A 19,023-nucleotide genomic window follows, 5' to 3' on the forward strand; every position below is an offset into this window, starting at 1 on the left:
TGTGCCTCCAACTAATATAGTAGTAGTAGTAGAGTACTTAGGCACGTACTCCATAACATCACCGTGCATTGCACGTACAACATATAGTGGTAGTACGTAGTAAGAGACAAATGCCGCCCAAGAGTTCCCTTCTCGACCTACTTTTGGGTGTTTGGTAGAGTGTATGGAGGGTGCATGAGTCCACACTAGTTTAGCACAAATACACTAGAAGCATACATGAAGAGGGGTGTTGGGTTGAGCATGCATGAAGAGGGAACAACTATGCTGAGACGAGAACGCAACCAAACACACCCTATATGCCACACATGTTCATACCATTTGTGCCTTTCTACTTCACTTACTGCGCTACATTACTCAGGTTCGTACGTCCACTCCTGGGTACATGTCCGTCTCGTAGTTCCAGTCCCACGTGTTCTTCATATAGATGGAACAATCCTTGCATAACACGTGCACCTTGATGCTAGATGTCTCGCGTGTTGGCAAAAGGATGACAAAGCTCACGTAAAAAAATAGAGTGGAAGAACATAGATTCCGGGTGACCGAGAAGGAGCAAGGTACCTCGTGGTGGAGCGTCTGCACTCATAATATTTAATATTATTCAGCGATATAAAATTAACCAATCATCTCCACAGTGGACTGGAAGAGTACGTAACACGGCCGCCCAGTGTAGTTACATCATACTAGTACATGGCTAACCCACGCTATCACCATATTTCTTGGCTTCCGTGCGACACCTATCTCTAGTAATCCAGCAGCCTGTATCGCTTCTCCCTCCTTGTCTCTATCAAAGTGCGGCGGGCTGGCGTTTCTGCCGTCTATTGAGGTCGGTTAACTATCACATGTTAGCGACACTATTAGGAAAAGGCCTGCTAGTGGCGCACCTGTTTTGGCTACTAATGGCGCACTACAGGTGCGCCACTAGCATCACGCCATTAGAATTTAATACTAATGGCGCACCCCTGGTGCGCCATTAGTATACCAGATACTAATGGCGCACTAGGGAGTGCGCCATTAGTATATCCCACGGTGCGCCATTACTATCTGACTTAGTAATGGCGCACCACATAGATGTGCGCCATTACTAACATTTTTTTTTCAAATTTTTTTCAGAAATTTTTTTTTCAAATTTTTTTCTTAATCTCGGGTCACTATGGCTTAATCTCGGGTCAATATGCTTAATCTCAAGTCAAATCGCACTAAGTGGTCAAACTTCCTAGAAGGTCACCCATCCTCACACTACTCCAGCCCAAGCATGCTTAATTTCGCAGTTCTATCCAACCCCAGCACCACCTCACTTAACAGGCACTTGTTGATATATCTATCATATCAATCCTATTAAACCTTGTTGATGTCTAGGACTTTGTTCATGTTCATGAGTACGATGAAATTTTGAAAAATATTTCAAACTTCCCGGTCATATTACGTATCATTTTTTGAAAAAAAATTCCAAAAAAAAAGTTCGAAACCAATTTTTTTCTGTTACTAGTGGCGTACCTAGCAAATGGTGCGCCACTAGTAAGTTTGAAATTTTTTCATTTTTTCCCCTCTAGATCTTAAAAGCATCGTAACTTTTTTCTGTTAGGTTTTTGAGGATTTTGAAAATGTTTAACGGGGTTCCCAACAAGTAACTTTTCGAGTAGATAATTTTTCATATAAAAAACTTTTTAATCCGAGTTCGTATGCAAAAGTTATGCCCATTTTACAAATTCCAGAGAGATTTTGCAAATAAAGTCGAAATTCATATTTGTAAATTTTCCCAACAAGTAGACCACATATCACATGGGAAACTTATTTTCTTTTATTTTTTTGACATTTCCATCATTTTCTTTTATTTTTTTTAACTGAAAAGGCGGTCCACAGGGGGGGTGCATTCGGTGGATTTTTTGGGCCAAGTTAGTAATGGCGCACCACACACACGGTGCGCCATTACTAGTTTTGAAAAAAAATTGAAAAAAAATTACTAGTGGCGCACCGTGGATGTGGTGCGCCATTACTAGTTTAACTAGTAATGGCGCACTATCCCCTGGTGCGCCATTACTAGTTTTGAAAAAAAAATAAAAAAAATTTGTTACTAGTGGCGCACCGTGGATGTGGTGCGCCATTAGTATTTGGACACTAATGGCGCACCAACACATGGTGCGCCATTAGTATATAGTAGTGGCGCACCACATGTGTGGTGCGCCATTAATGTCAATATTATCTACAACCCTTTTCCTAGTTGTGCGACATGCCAAGAGCATTCTAAAAAAATTCCTTTCACGTTCCGTTTTCAAAAAGAAAAATATCCTTTCACGTACGAATTTGCATGTATGCTTTGAGCAACTTGCATGTCCTATACTGCTCCTGTTTGTTACTCTAACTTAGCTAGAGGTTAGACTAACTCATGACTAAGCCTGAACTAACTGTAGCCAAAGAGGTGTTTGGGTGACAGGGTTTGATTGACAATAAATGCACTTCATGGAGAGAGAAAGTGATTTTTCAATGGTCCCAATGAGAACTATCTCCAGTTAGCACCTCTTGGGTGGGATAGTTTTTTTGGTGGGTTCGGTGCAACTTGCTCCAATTTAAACCCTCATGCTTGGATACTTTAGGGCTATTTGAGCCCCAACTAGCTCAAACTAACTCTAACCCATGGATCCAAACAGGGCCTATGGCCAGTCTCAACGCGGAGCAGCTGCGTGGACCGGGAAGCGGCGCTCTCTCGGCCGTCGCGCCACTTCAAAGCCGGCGCCAGTGAGAGGTCGCCTCCGCTCTGGCCGGGCATTAATGCGGCACTGTCGCTCCAGGGCGACGCTGACCGTTTCACACGGGCAGCGTGCGCTAGCAAGGGAGTATAGGTCTTGAACCGTTTCAGGTGTAGTACTGGTAGTTTGCAAAACAACTCAATTATTGCACTCAGTTTCCTAAGAAATTGTGGTAAAAAACGTTACTTCACAGCCCGCTTCCCTTCTCCTTCCTCTTCCACCGCCCGCGCACGTCTGCAGGAAGCGACCGGTCAACCCTTATATAGGAGTGCTAGCACAAAAAGATGCATGCATGACCACTAAAATTTCCATATTAAAGCGCCGCTCCGGCGGGAGTATGGCGTATGTTGTTACCTTCGGCCGGCCCATGGCTACCGGGCGACGGCGACCAGAGAAGAGGCGGCGGGAGGGGAATGAATGCAGCTACTGTTTGGGTTCGCCTTCGGCTTAAATAAATGCGCAGCATCACGTGTACCCGCGGGTGCACAAATTGTAACATATGTGTCTGCTTAAGTGGGCATCACGTAACTGGTGTGTGTGTGAGAGAGATTCTGAGAGACAGAGTGCGTGTGTCCGACTCTACTCTTCGGACATGTACTCAACCTTTTGCATCGGGATATAAGTATAATGGTATTTACTTTAGCTAGTGATTTACGTGGCCATGTTAACGTGGTTGTGTCAAAAAAATGTCACTTCCTACTCGTGATTTGCGTTATATAATTACAAGCAAGATTCTCGTGCATTGCACGGAACATATATATGCATTTTTTTACAGAACACCTGTTGTGATTGACCCATGCAGGAGTAATCCCATGTGTAAAAACTAATGATATCTCGAGAATTTTATCGGAAAACTGGTATCTCGAGAATGTCATCGAAAAAATGAAAGATGAGAGATAAGGCGAGGAGGAGTGGAGCGTGGTGGTGACTGGTGGTCGGAATGAGCGGAGGCATGGGGATGGACGGCGCCGGCAGGCGGCAACGGCCACCATGCATGCTAGATTGTTCCAGAGACTTATTCCTTTTTTAATTGCTGAGCAATGAGGTTGCGGGAGATAATGATGCAGAGAGAGGTGCGGGTATCTTTTGTAAAATTATCATAGTTTGCTTTCTATCCTCAGATATAGATCATACGGTCTGTATTACAAGATGGCAGGCACACCATCACCGCCAACTCGTTTTTTTTATAAGGGTTCAGATGATAAGTTCGCTGACTACTAAAGTAAAGTGGAATTTGTCCATGTTATGCAAAGTAAATAAAGGTGATTGTTTATCATACGGGTAAGGTTGGATGAAGGGTGGTAGGAACAAATGCTCCGCCTAGAGCATGTGTGTGTGAGAGATGGAGTCTTAGTGTGTGTGTGGGGTGTGTGTGTGTGTGTGAGAGAGAGAGAGAGGAGAGAGAGAAAGAGGAGAGAGAGAGAGAGATGGAGTCTTAGTTTGTGTGTGTGTGAGAGAGAGAGAGATGGAGTCTTAGTGTGTGGGGGGGTGTGCGTGCGTGCGTGTGTGTGTGTGTGTGAGAGAGAGAGAGAGAGAGATGGAGGCTTAGTGTGTGTGGGGGGGTGCGTGCGTGCGTGCGTGTGTGTGTGTGTGCGTGTGTGTGTGTGTGTCGTGGGGTCCTCTGTGGCGGATGTAATTTAAGTTTGCATGGCTTCATCATAGAGAGGTGATGTGTATGGCAGAGGCCACCAACGATGGGGTGCGTGAGAGAAAATGCCCGTAGAGAGGGAAGAGAAGGTGTGTGCGCGTGAGAGGAATCGACATCGAGAGAACGTGTTTGTTCGAGAGACGCCGAGGAAGACTACTATATATCGATGGTGCATGTAGGCGGGAATTAAACAAAGGGATGGTCTTATTGGTATCGGGGATATAGGGGAAGAGTGAGAGGCGGGGGGGGGGGGGGGGGCGGTAGCTAGAAGGAGATTGTTAAGTGTGAGTGTGTGTTTTACCCATCCAGGCGGAAGTTATGTGCACAAAAGAGGAGAACGATTCGATGTGGCGTTAGGAATGAGGGTAATTAACTACGTATGGAGACATAGAGACCTTGAACGTGCATGTGTGAGAGGTATACATGTATACATGGGATGTGTGTGTGTGCGCGTGCATGATCGAGATAAAAGAAAGAAGACATAAGTCATAAGATCAACGACATGGGAGAGACGGATCGGTATGACAATATGCATGCATGTGAGAATGCAGGGAAGAAGGCCCGACAATTGAGCATGTGTTTTTGTCTTTAAGAGATAGTGGCGTGGGCTGGAGCATGCATCTATGGCGAGCAGAGGGAGTGAGGCGCAACGATTGTGCAAAAGAGACCAACCTATAAATGCATATGTATGGAGAGACATATATAGTGTGGGTGATAGGAAGCAAGACTCCGTGCGAGAAAGAAATGTTGACGGAGAAACTACAGATAGATACAGAGATGGAGATGCTAGCTAGAGGGACATCCGCTAGTTTGGGTGTTGGAGATGGCCGCCGGGTGGTTCAAAGGGTGAAGTTATATATGTGTGTGAGAGGGCACTTGACTGCATGTAGAGAGAAACATATGTAGTGTGCGTGATAGGAATCAAGAGTGAGGGCGAGAAAGAAGGTTGATGGAGAAATAGATAAATAGAAAGATAAAGATGCTAGCTAGTGTGCGTTAGAGATAGGAGTCGAGTGGATCAGAAGGCTAGGTTATGTGTGTGGGTGTGAGAGAGATAGAGAGAGGGTGCATGTGAGTCTACAAACAGATATCAGAGAGAAATGAGATCCAGAGAGACGGAGTTTTGTGTCTGCGAGAGAGAAAGATGTTTCACAACGAGAGTGATAGCTAGAGAGACATACGAGGGAACGCAAGATATCTCTAGGGAGAGAGGGTGTGTGTGAGCGACATACAAGAGAACAATGGAGAAATATGAGACCCTGGGAGACAGAGTTTGTGTTTGTGTGTGAGAAAGAGACATTGAAGAGGAAGAGTCGTAGGTTCTCATATCTAAGGAGCGAAAGACATCTCTGTATGAGGGGTGTGCGAGTGGCACACATGGGAATAGTAGAGAGAAATGAGACCCCGGGAGACAAAGTTTTGTGTTTGTGTGAGAGAAAGAGATTCCACATGGAGAATCATTGTTAGAGACACATAGCAGGGAGCGAGATATACTTAGAGAGAGATAGAGTGATGAAGGTCGAGGGAGAGAGTACCGTCAGTGTGTTATGAAGATAAAAGATCATTGTCGACATACAGGTAGCACCAGAGATACCTGAGAGACGATGAACGCGTATAGGTCCAGAGAGATAGTCCTATATAAGCATGAGTGATAGCTATATGAGACGAATATCTGGATTAAAGGGGATTCAAATATTTAAACTGGAGATCACGACATCGATAATATCATAACGCAAATTTGTGTATCAAACATGCATATTCATTTGAATTTGGGCACACGTGTAATGTTATATAGTTTATCAATATTGGTGATCCATAGATTCTTCAATTACAAACAATGCATGGTTTATATGCAATTAATGTCTAAACAGGATTACACTATATTTTGCGTGTGTGAAACACATTATACATGTTTGAGAAGTAAAAAAACCCCGCATGAAACACACATTAATTGGAGACAGTTAGCGAGGAATGCATACATTGGATTTCAACATAAAGTGGTTTCAAATATTTGAAAATCCAAATTGATGGATACAACCTTATGAATCTGAGATCATGCCATTTGTAAACCATATTTATGTATAAATGGTGTTGTGCTTCTGAAAGTATATATAAAAAAATGATGTATATAGAATGTAATTCCAATTGAAAATGGATCCCACCCGAAAAAAAAAATAGAATACAAACGGGATTCGAATTGAGTTGGCACGGTAAACGTGCACTCTGCAAAATTTGAACGAAGCGGGGAAAGTCGCAGTAACCGCCGGAAACCAAAATCTGCGAGATGGAAATCACTACTGCCTATCCCTGCCACGCAAAGCCTATCTGCTGGATTTCTATAGGTTTCGGTAGGGGTAGGTTTGTAATTTCACCCAAACGTGACGTAACCGCCTCTCACCCGGATTCATACACGGTGGGCGCCAAAACACAGTGTGTCCTCCACTACAGGAATCAGCTATTTTGCCGTCTGCCACGGCGGACGGCAAAGGCATGAACGGCGGACGGCAAAGGCCTTTGCCGTCAGCCGCGGACGGCAAAAGGCTCCGGCAAAGTAGGCTACGGTAAACAGCTACTTTGCCGTCTGCTTCCTGGCGGCTGACGGCAAAGGCCCTTTGCCGTCTGCCGCGGACGGCAAAGAGAGCGGACGGCAATAATTGCGCTGTCACTCCGTTAAGTGGCTAACGGCAGGCCTTTGCCGTCCGCTGTGGACGGCAAACTTTGTAGTGTATTTGCCGTCCGCCTTATGATGTCATCTACACGTCACTACATGGCAGGCCTTTGCCGTCCGCCTTATGATGTCATCTACACGTCACTACATGGCAGGCCTTTGCCGTCCGCCGCTGACGGCAAAATTGTTTACTCTTTGCCGTCTGCCACTGTAGGCAAACTGACCAAATGGGTCAGCTCCCAGAAAGCACAGCTGGATGCCACGTGGCTTCTTTGCCGTCCGCGGCAGATGGCAAAGAGCCCGTTGCCGTTGGTGGCAGACGGCAAAGAGCCTGCATATTGGCTCTTTTTCTGTTTTTTATTAAATCCAACAATTTTCACAGCAAATATATATGACATATATAGATATATTTCACAGGCATTCATATCACATATATCCAGCACATAAGTTCCATACATTGATACATAAGCAAGTTCAATCCATACATATTACATAAGCAACTTCCATCCATACATATTACATAAGCAAGTTCCATCCATCAATTCATACATAAACAAGTTCCATCCATACATAAACAAGAAGACTAGAACAAGAAGAGTAGCTTCCATGAAGTGAATGAAATCTGCAAAATGGCAAAATAAGAAAGTTAGAAATAGGTGACTAGAACAAGAAGAGTAGAACAAGAAGAAGACTAGAACAAGAAGAGTAGAACAAGAAGAAGACTAGAACAACAAGAGTATGTCATTTATGAGCTAACTTACGTGAAATGGATCATATATGAGCTAACTAAGTTGAAATGGGTCGTTTATGAGCTAGCTAAGGTGAAATGGATCATTTATGAGCTAACTTAGTTGAAATCGGTCGTTTATGAGCTAACTAAGGTCAAATGGATCGTTTTTGAGGTAACTAAGGTGAAATGGATCGTTTTTTAGCTAACTTAGGTGAAATGGATCATTTATGAGCTAACTTAGTTGAAATGGATCATTTTTGAGCTAACTTAGGTGAAATGGATCATTTATGAGCTAATTTAGTTGAAATGGATCTTTTTGAGCTAAATTAGGTGAAATGGATCATTCAAGAGCTAATTTAGGTGAAATGGATCGTTTTTTAGCTAACTTGGTGAAATGTATCGTTTATGAGCTAAATTAGTTGAAATGGATCGTTTATGAGATAACCTAGGTAAGATGGGTCATTTTGGAGTTAACCTAGGTGAAATGGGTCATTTTAAAGCTAACGTAGGTAAAATGGATCAGTTAGGAGCTAATCTAGGTAAAATGGGTCATTTTTGAGCTAACTTGGATGAACTGGATCATTTATAAGCTAACCTAGGTAAAATGGGTCATTTTAGAGCTAACTTAGGTAAAATGGACCGTTTATGAGCTAACTAAGCTAATTATGCAATTTTTGACATAAGTAAGCTAAGTACAGATCGTTTTAGAGCTAACTTAGGTAAAATGGATGGTTTTGGAGGTCAGTAAGCTTATTAAGTCATTTTGGAGGAGAAGAAGCTAAGTCTAGGTCATTATGGTAAGCATTGGAGGAAATAAAGCTAAGTCTAGGTATTTATGGATGTGTTAAGCAAAACACTAGATAAACTTACCAAGATCCAGGAGGTGTAGGAGCGGCTGGCTCGTGTCGGTAGCTGGAGAAGGATCGTGCGATGCTTGTCTGGAGTTACGCTGCACCAAAGATCATTTCCAATGTCTTGTTAGCATGATGACACTCAAATGTTAAGACTAGCAAGTAATGTCTATTCAAATTAAACTCACCGTGGTCCCAGGAGCAATCACTGGCATTGGCGGAGCGGTCTGACCGGTCTTCTCGCACACAGACTGCACATTTGGATTTGACGACTCAGTCATACTAGTTAGTAATGAGACAAACACTACATGAATGTTTTGGCTAATCTGCAGAAGAAACTTACCACAAGGAGCTCGTAAATGGCCCTTGCCTGCATGTCATTCCGTGCCCTCTCCTCCTCCATCATCTTTGTCGTCCTCTCCTCCAACTCCCGCTGCCTCTCCGCCGCCTCCGCCAGAAGTTTCTCCATTCTGTCTCTCTCACTCTGTATAGCAGCCTGCAACACCACTCACATGACCATTTGTAATCATTGATGGAAGCGCACACAATGTAATGGAGAAATATAACTGAGTACGTATCACTAACCTTGATGGCGAGTTGCACTGGCCGTTCACGAGGCCTTATCTCAGGAGCGGAGCTCGAATGGCACGCCTTGATCTCTGGGAGAGTGCTAGGACAACGGATAAGTCCATCTCCAATGGCTATGGAGCCATGGGACCTCCCGCCACCAGATATCATCACCAGCTCTGGATCAATGGGACCCTGGCTCGGGTTAAAGTCCTCCCCTTTCCTCGCCTTCCCCTCATCTCTATATCTCACGAGCTTGTTGTGGGAGGAGATGTTGGTGAAGTTGTTTAAGTTGTTTGCATCATCGAGGTCAGACTGAGAGAAAGCCTTGACTTTCTTGAAAGAGGCAGTGTGGGCCATGGCATACAGGTCGTACACCTCTGGCACCTTATCCACCTTATTGTGGCGTGCCTGAAAGAGAGAAACAATGTAAATTAGTAATTAAAGGGCTCAAGCTAGCATGATGAATGAATTGCATGAATCATTAAGCAAACCACATACCTAGTTGCGCCCGAACTGATATAAGTTGGAGCTGCCTTGATGGTGTGGCACACCTTCCATTTGGGCACGTTTGTCCTTGGCCTCGTTGTGGAGGGCTAGCCATTCTTTTGAGCACCACTCATTGACCAACACCTCCCAACAATCCATCCGATCCGCACACCATCTCGGAGGCGCCTAAGTCAGCAAATAGAAATTTGAGCGCTACGGCTAAGAATTACTAAATGAAGGAACTTAAGTAGAAGGCCTTAAGAATTACCTTCATGTGCTGCTCCTTACTCAGGAACTTATCGCGGCACGCCGGCTTGGTCTTCTTGATACCACGCAAGGCGTAGTAGTCTCGAACAGCCTGCACCCGAGCCTCGTGCCGTAAGTTCTGTAGTAGGCGCTTGCAGACGTTCTCGATAACATGTGCCGCGTCCTCCTCGTATCCCTCCTCACACCTATAGAATGTCTGCAATCAAATGAGACAATATTGATTAGTACAATTAATAACTAGCTAGTTGAAGATTTTTAAATGTGTAAAGGAGAAATTACCCAGAACTTTCTGATCACCATGTCTGCCCTCGTGTCGCACACGACACCGTCGATAATCTCATCTGGCGGGGCCGGGGCAGCCACGTAGTGCTCCCAGCTCAATCCAAGCTCTGGAAGCCGACCCTCACCAGGCAACGTGACAAACCCCGGGAAGTTTTGCCGGCAAAGAACTCCAAGGACGGAGTTGGGCCGGCGGACACTATGATGGTGGTCCCAACCCCTGCAGCATGACAAGGCCAACGCATTAGTTATTTGAAGAAACGTGAATGCAGAAGGTACAAAAATATTAAATGCGCTTACGTACCTCTCCCCATCAGGGAAAATCAACCACCTCTGCTCGCGGGTCGCCGGCACGGACGGGAGCCGAGTAGCACCACGCTGGTAGACGGTGCCCCCTCCTCCTCAATATCAGTCGGCTCCCCGCCATCATCAGCATGGCCACTCGGCTCCTCGGGCTGATCCGGCCAGGTACCCCATCCGGACGTGTGCTCCTCCGGGGTCTCGTGGGCCGAACTCTCGTGGGCCGAAGGCCAGTCGACCCGAGGCTCGTGGGCCCAAGACCCGTGGACCGGAGTCCATGTAGCCTCCTCCTCGGACGAGTCCACCCTAGCAGTCACGTGCTCGGGTGAAACAGCTGGGGGTGGCGGCGAGGAAGGCGCCGTAGCAGTCACCCTACCTCCTCTCCCGCGACCACGTGCCCCACCTCCTCTCTTCCTACCTCGTCCCCTGCTGGGCACCGCGGTCGACGAAGAAGGGCCCGGCGGTGTGGCCATACTGTCCAGCAACGCTCGGCGGAGAGGTGCGTCTGGAATGGAAGACCTCAGACCACGCGCCGACGAAGAAGGGGCCTTGGCGCGCTCCCGACCAGCGCCCACCATCTTTCAACACCTGCCATGACAAACAGTAAACGAAATTAGTACAACATAAAAAAAAGACCGACATGAATAATAATATGTGTATCCGGAGAACAACAGGGGAGGCACTGACGAAATTTATACGTCGGATCCGGAGCAAAACATATGGGAAAACGAACCCAATCTAAACATCCTCGGGCTGTCCATGGATAGCGTTGGACAATTCGAAAGAATCAAGGTTATATATATGCAAATGCATGCATATTTATTACTATGACGCTTTCGAACGGGAGACACATATTGGTTCCGCATACTGATGATTCAAGACACATATAGCTAGCTATCAAGTTCATCGGAATAGATCAAATAATTAATGGGGGAGGAGGACATGTCATTTGTGCTCACCCACGAACGAAGGGGCAGAGCTCGTCAAACGCACGGCGAGGTCGTCGAACACCAAACCTCGCAGTGATGAAACAACTGCACATTTAAAACTACCCGATCAACACAATTATATATGATGTTTTCAATAACAAAATCGAAAAATATATGACCTAACTAATAATTCACAAATATATGACCCCGTCGGCCTTTGGAAGGCTAAAGAACACCTTTTCGGGAGGTGTCGGGGGTCGGGGTGTCGTGTCGGTGTCGGGGTGCCGTGTCGGGGTCGGGGTCGGGGTCTCGGGGTCGGGGTGTCGGGTCGGGGTGCCGGGTCGGGGTCGGGGTGCCGTGTCGGTGTCGGGGTCGGGGTCGGGGTCGGGGTGTCGGGGTCGGGGTCGGGGTCGGGGTCGAGGTGTCGGGTCGGGGTGCCGGGTCGGGGTCGAGGTGCCGTGTCGGTGTCGGGGTCGGGGTGTCGGGTCAGGCTCGGGGTCGGGGTCTCGGGGTCGGGGTGTCGGGTCGGGGCCCCGGGTCGGGGTCGGGGTGCCGTGTCGGTGTCGGGGTAAGGGTGGGTGTGGTGTCAGGGTGTCGGTGTCGGGGTGTCGTGTCGGGGTCGGGGTGTCGTGTCGTGTCGGGGTGTCGTGTCGTGTCGTGTCGGGGTGTCGTGCCGGGGTGTCGTGTCGGGGTGTCGTGTCGGGGTCGGGGTGTCGTGTCGGGGTGTCGCGTCGGGGTGGGGGTGTCGGTCGTCGAGGTCGGGGTGTCGGTGGTCGGGGTGTCAGGTGTCGGGGTGTCGGTGGTCGGGGTCGGGATGTCGGTGGTCGGGGTCGGGGTATCGGTGGTCTTCTTCTTCTCCTCCTCTCCTCTAGCTTTCTCCTCCTCCTCCTCCTCCTCCTCCTCTCCTCTTTCTTCTTCTTCTTCTTTCTTCTTCTTCTTCTTCTTCTTCTTCTTCTTCTTCTTCTTTCTTCTCCTCCTCCTCCTCCTCCTCCTCCTCTTCTTCTTCTTCTTCTTCTTCTTCTTCTTCTTCTCCTCCTCTTCTTCTAATTATTCTTAGTTTTTTCATTACTAAACATAAACCTAAAACTAAACTAAACCTAAGACCAAACTAAAAGTAATCTAAACTAAATATAAAACCAAACTAAAAGTAATCTAAACTAAACTAAATCTAAAACTAAACTAAAAGTAATCTAAACTAAAAAAACAGAAAAAAAAAAGGAGAAGAGGGGTGGGGCTCACCTGCGGCAGGGGTGGGAGGCCTGTGGCACGCTGGCAGGGCCCAGGGGCGCCGAGCGGTGGGGTTGCTCGCCGACGGAGGGGCGGCGGGGTGGCGCTGGCCGGGCGGAGGGGGCGACGGGGCGGCGACGGGCGGCGGGTGGGGGGCGACGGGGCGGTGGCGGGTGGCGGGGCGACGGGGCGGCGGCGGGCGGGGGCGGCCGTGGGGTGGGATGTGGTGGCGGGGCGCATCGGGGAGGAGAGAGAGGGAGAGAACAGAGAGTAACGGGCGGGGGGGGGGTACGGGCCGTTAGGTACTCTCCTCTTTGCCGTCCGCCAATCTTTGCCATCCGCCTTTTTGTCTCTTTGCCGTCTGCTGGGGCGTTAAGTTTTTTCCAGACGGGCGGGGGGTGGGGCCACGTCTCTCTTTGCCGTCTGCCAGCGGACGGCAAAGAGCTCGCAGATGGCAAATACCTGTTTTGTCGTCTGCCATTTCTTTGTCGTCTGCTTTTGGGTAGCTGATGGCAAAGAGCTTCTTTGTCGTCAGCTAGCAGACAGCAAAGAGCTGGCAGATGGCAAATTAGCTGATTCCAGTAGTGCTCGGCCGAAATCGACTCCCTCCCCGATTCATATTCATACACGGTGGGCGCCAAAAACAAACTCTCGTCGGCAAATATTCGGTGTATGCGAGATTACCGTCCTATCCCCAACCGACTAATGTTGCTGTGATGTAGTAGAAATTTGAAACGGGGGCTAAGTTTGTAAATTTCCTCGCATTTGAGACAAGCGCGCCCTGAATACATTGTTCCCCCCTTCCTCTCTACCTCCCTTTTCCCCATTCGTACTCCGTGGGTGCCAAAACACCCTCCCCACCCCACCCTCCTCCGTCCGCCGCCGTACGCCACCCCATCCACCGCCGTCCTCCTCCACCATGCCGGAGCTGATACCCCGACGCCGCCGTCCATTACAAGAGATCGACCTCTCTCATCCACGGCTTCAGACCGGGATCCTTGCATCCCGTCCTCTCGCTTCATCCCCGCCGTCGTCCACCTTGCTGGCGCCGCTCCTACGACCGTCTCGTCGACCGTGCCCCACAGCCACCGTCTACCCTCCTAGATCTGCTTCCACGCTGCCGACAGCCATCGCTACCGCAGCACCGTCAAATTCTCAGCAGATGCGTACACGGCGCCGCACCAGAGGTGGTACTCTTTCATATCTGCTCAACTTATTTATCGCAGCAAGAAAATAGATCGCCACTGCTTTACTCTGATTTCTTGTCTTGGTTGCGAAGTTGCCTTTGTCCGGTTTGCACCTTCAGATCCGCCATGGCACGCTCAACAATATACTCCCAATGCTTATGGTTTTCCCCTTTTATATTCCACACTAGTTAAATCATAGTAGACTAAATTTCAAAATTGGGTCAGTCGATTTTTTCAGAGCTCGCCGGAGTTCGCCGGTGTAAACGAAGGGGCTCGGGTGGTTGTGGGGCCTCGCCGAACAAAGAAAACTCGACGCGGGTGGGGGTTGGGGCGGGGGTGGGGGTGGGGTGGCGGAGGAACACAGGCGGCGGGGGCCGGTGGTCCGGCCGGCAGCCCGTGCGGTGTTCTGTATGGGAAGAATCAGAGACGAGGAAGAAGATGGGTTAGTTGATATAGGATCTTCATCCAACCGCTTGAAATGGTCGAGAGACAACTGGGAGTTGCATTCTAATGCGCTCTGGTTCATCATGTGTGGGCACTGCGCAACCAACATTTTATTATCCAAAATCTGCTTGCTCTTCTTTACCATGTTCCTCTTCCGTTCTTCTTTAATATGTACTCTCTCCGTTCCTAAATACAAGTCTTTGTATAGATTCCACCATGGACTACATATGGAGAAAAATGAGTGAATCTACACTCTAAAATGTATCTGGATACATCTGTATGTGATCCATAGTGGAAATCTCCACCAAGACTTATATTTTGGAACGGAGGGAGTATGATAGTGGTACAGTATCTTCCTTGTACTGAAGATGAGCAGGGACTTTTGCAGTGTAGAGGTCTATACGATCGGTTATGATGGACACTTTGAGCCTCTTTGATCCGTAGGATCTTGTAAACATAGGAATAGGATTTGTAGTCACCTGCCCACTTGAATCCTATAAGAATAGCAAGGAAATGCGGGGAGCTGTGTCGCCTTTGAGAGTAACACTGATATTAACAGTACCGCACCTTCACTTGAAGAGAGCTGGTATCCGAAGCCTTTCTAGCTGTACCGGCAATACTAGCACATATATTCCAGCAAGTTCCACGGTGCTGATTTTACTCTGATGCTTACGGTTTTCCCCGTTATATCTACACTATGATCTGTGTAGCTGCTTTGTGTCGCACTAGCAGCAGTCCACTCTTGAAGCTAAACACTGCAATGACTTACAAAAGTGGCACCAAGGCATTGAGTGCCATTCTGGATGCAATGAAACTCATACGCTCCCCACCTGTTGATTCTTGTTCAGAATATGATCCTAATGACTCTTGTTCAAAATTGCCACATATAGAGAGACAGCATGGAATTGCATTTCTTTGGGCGCTGTGATTCATCATGAGTGGGCAACCAACATTGTATGCAATGAAGCGGAACCTCAAGAATATGCTTCCTCTTCTGTTCTTTAACATGTTCCTCTTTGTTTATTCTGTATTTAGTACGTACAGTATGTTCCTTGTCAGGAAGGGGCGCAGGGACATCCGCAGTCAACAGCTGATAGAGCTGGCCTGTACGTGATCGATAGGCTTTCAATTACTAGCAGCAATACAACACCGTATTTTCAAGCCAGTTCCACTTTCCCGATTTATATATCGTGGTTATGGTGTACCCCTGTTATGTACACTATGATCTGCCTAGTTGTTGTGTGCTCTTGTTATCATGGTTTGGCAATAAACTCTCTATATAGTATATTATGAACCTATCATCTGCCAGCTATCCTTACTTCTGGAGCCTATTTTTTTGTGTACTTGTGCCAGATTATATAAATGCACGCACCATATTACAGCACACATTAGCTCTCTCATCAGAATCCAGTGATAGCACACAAGTGTTTACAAGGGCGCCCCTATATTAGAATATCATCTGCATTACAAAGATAATCTCACAACTATTTATGTTTTCATGGTTCTCAGATATTATACGCAATTACAGTGAATATCAGAATCCGCGCATCAGAAGAATATTGTGGAACACTGCAATGACTTACAAAATTAGCACCAAGGCATTGAGTGCCATTCTGGAAGCAATGAAACTCATACACTCCCCACCTGTTGATTCTTGTTCAGAATATCATCCTAATGACTATTTGTAGCGACCAGACCTCAAACAGTCTAGTCTCTGTGCATCAGTGTCATCCCTGGATCGGTAATGCTGACACGCACAGTACTTTGAAGGATTTATAACAGAGTAGCAATCACACACTTATTACATCGAATAGTTCAAGACAACTCAATACAATAAATATGGCTTAAGGCCATCTAAAATACGATAACAGCGGAAGGCTTGGAAGATAAAGTGAGTCCATCAACTCCAACGACATCACTGAGTATAAGACCACGACCTAAGGCTCCTTACTCGTCGTCTGAAAAGTCTGCAACATGATACGTTGCAGCCCGAAAACGGGTCAGCACATGGAATATGCTGGCAAAGTAACACATAGAGAGTAATGAACAGAATAATGCTATCACTACATGCATATTTGGCTGGTGGAAAGCTCTATGGTTACAGTTTTGCGAAAAGCCAATTTTTCCCTACCACAAAGGAATACATTTTATTTAACTATCATGGTGGTTGTTAAACATTGAGAAGGTACCTCCAAATCAATCCCAATTAAGAAAGTGATTAACCCAATCAAATTAAATTAAGTAACATGATGATGAGATTCACATGATAATCCAAGAACTAGATACTCAAGATGTCCATAACCGGGGACAGGGCTAATCATGATTAGTTTGTACACTCTGCAGAGGTTTGTGCACTTTTCCCCACAAGACTCGATCGCCTCCGCTTGACTTCTCACACTACATGGTGTTTGAGAAACGGATGACCGAGACACAGTCTTTCAGAAACACTACTCTTTACTCCGGGTGGACAGTTACACCTACTTTCCCCTACATCTGCTAGCCCACCTCTTCAAGAGGTCATGTAACCTACTCAACTATGCTAGAGGCCATAATAGCTTGTGGCTGCACACGGAAGTTTCTAGCATGAATAATCTCATGATCCCTTTGAGTCTGGGTGGCGGTCCATAGGATGATCACACGGGTACTGTGGGATATCCAAAAATACAGGCAACACTGGTTTCTCCAGGTGCCTCAATCCACCCAGATGTAAATTAAAGTAGCCACCTTAAGTTGAACCATAAATTAATAATCTCACATCTGTCATGAAGAATTCACTCAAACCCAATCCACATCTACAAGCACAGCATAGCAATATAAGCAAATGTAGAAGTAACTCCCAAAGGTTTGATAGTAAACAGGACAATAGGTACTACCTCATCTACTTCCCAAAACCCACATATTAATCAGATCCTAATCATGCAACTGTTTGAGGATTGATCTAATGCAATAAAACTGGGTGATGAAAAGTATGATCAAAGTGTTACTTGCCTTGCTGATGATCCGTGAAACCTAGAGACTCGTAGTAGCACGCTTCGCACTCCGGGTACTCTATCGCAAACAAACAATACATACATAAGCAATCAAGCAAGAGTGCATGAAATAAAACTCAAAATAAGAAATCTAACCAGAAAATTCAACTTAAGAACTCCGGTTTGCAAAAAGAATCAATTCAAACGAAGCAACAAAGGTCAAACGGTGAAAGAAACAAGCTTCATTTACTAATCTGGCTCTAAGTCAAATTTTACAGTAGCAAAAACTTGTTTGAGTTGGTTAAACGGAAAGAGAATTTCGAGACGAAACTCTAGGCGCTTGAATCGCCTGATTCCGATAAATGAGCGAAAAGTTATACTAAAACAAAAAACAGATCGGAAATCGCGATCAGGAATAATCGCGGAAAATCCGAGAAAAATAAAAACTGACGAACAGGCTAACGATCGAACGTTCGCTGTCTGTAAAAAAACGAAAACCGTTCGTTAAAACGAACGAACGAACGGGCGTTCGCTATTTAACTAAACCGGGAAAAAAAAATAAACCGATCTAATATAAAAAGCATCTTGGTTTCGAAATAAAACCGAACTGTTTTTCGAGAAAAACCGGCGGCTACCTCGGTTCGCGTGACGGCGGCGGCGGCGAGCGGCTCCAGCGGGTGGCGGCGTCGGGCGAGAGGCGGCGAGCGGCTCCAGCGACTGGCGGCGTTGGGCGAGAGGCGGCGGGGCTTCGGTGGGCGGCGGCCGACGGCGGCGGGGCTCCGGCGGGTGGCGGGTCGGGCGGCGGGGCGACGCGGGCGGCGGCGGCGGGGCGGGGCGGCGACGGCGGCTAGGGTTTCGGAGTGGCGGCGACTTGGGCTGAGGCGGGGCTCGGGTCGCGGCTTTAAAGGCCGACCGGGCTGAGGTGTCCGGGTCGGACACGGCTCGCAAGGCGGTTGACTTTAAAAAAAATCGGACGTGCAGAAAAAGTAAGAAAAGAAATATTAAAAGACTCCAAAAATCCCAAAATAAATTTTCCCCGTCCTCTAAAAATAAGCAGGACAAGATGAACATTTATTTGGGCCTAAAATGCAATTTTGAAAAACGCGTATTTTTCCTAATTCGAATAAAATCAAATAAAATCCAAATAAAATCAAATATTTGTTTTTAATATTTTTCTTCCAATATTTCATTATTTGTGGAGACGCCATTTTATCCCCTCTCATATATTTTGATATGAAATATTTTCGGAGAGAAAAATAATTAAAACAAACGATCCTATTTTCAAAATTTGAGAAAACCCAAATATGAAAATAACGAAATCCCCAACTCTCTCCGTGGGTCCTTGAGTTGCGTGAAATTTCTAGGATCGCAAATCAAAATGCAATAAAATATGATATAACATTCCAAATTGAAAATTTGGGATGTTACACTATTCTAACCTCGAGGAGTCAAAGGCAGATGGCCTGTCCTGTTCACCCATCAAGGTGCCTGTTCTAATTTGGCAAGGTTTTATTGATTGCGCGTATCTTGCATATGTTGTCTTGCATTTCTTCTACTTTGTTGCACCGCCATCTGCTTAGTTTACTCATCATATAACTCGAGATGCCATGCCCATCCATTATCAATACATATTCCATCTGTCATCATACCATGTTTTTCCACTCAAATGATGTTCTTGTGCATCAGCATCAAAAAGGAAGAGGGTGATTGCCAAACCTGAAGGA

This window comes from Triticum aestivum, chromosome 7D (genome assembly GCF_018294505.1).
Source record: "Triticum aestivum cultivar Chinese Spring chromosome 7D, IWGSC CS RefSeq v2.1, whole genome shotgun sequence".
In the NCBI taxonomy this organism is placed as follows: domain Eukaryota; kingdom Viridiplantae; phylum Streptophyta; class Magnoliopsida; order Poales; family Poaceae; genus Triticum; species Triticum aestivum.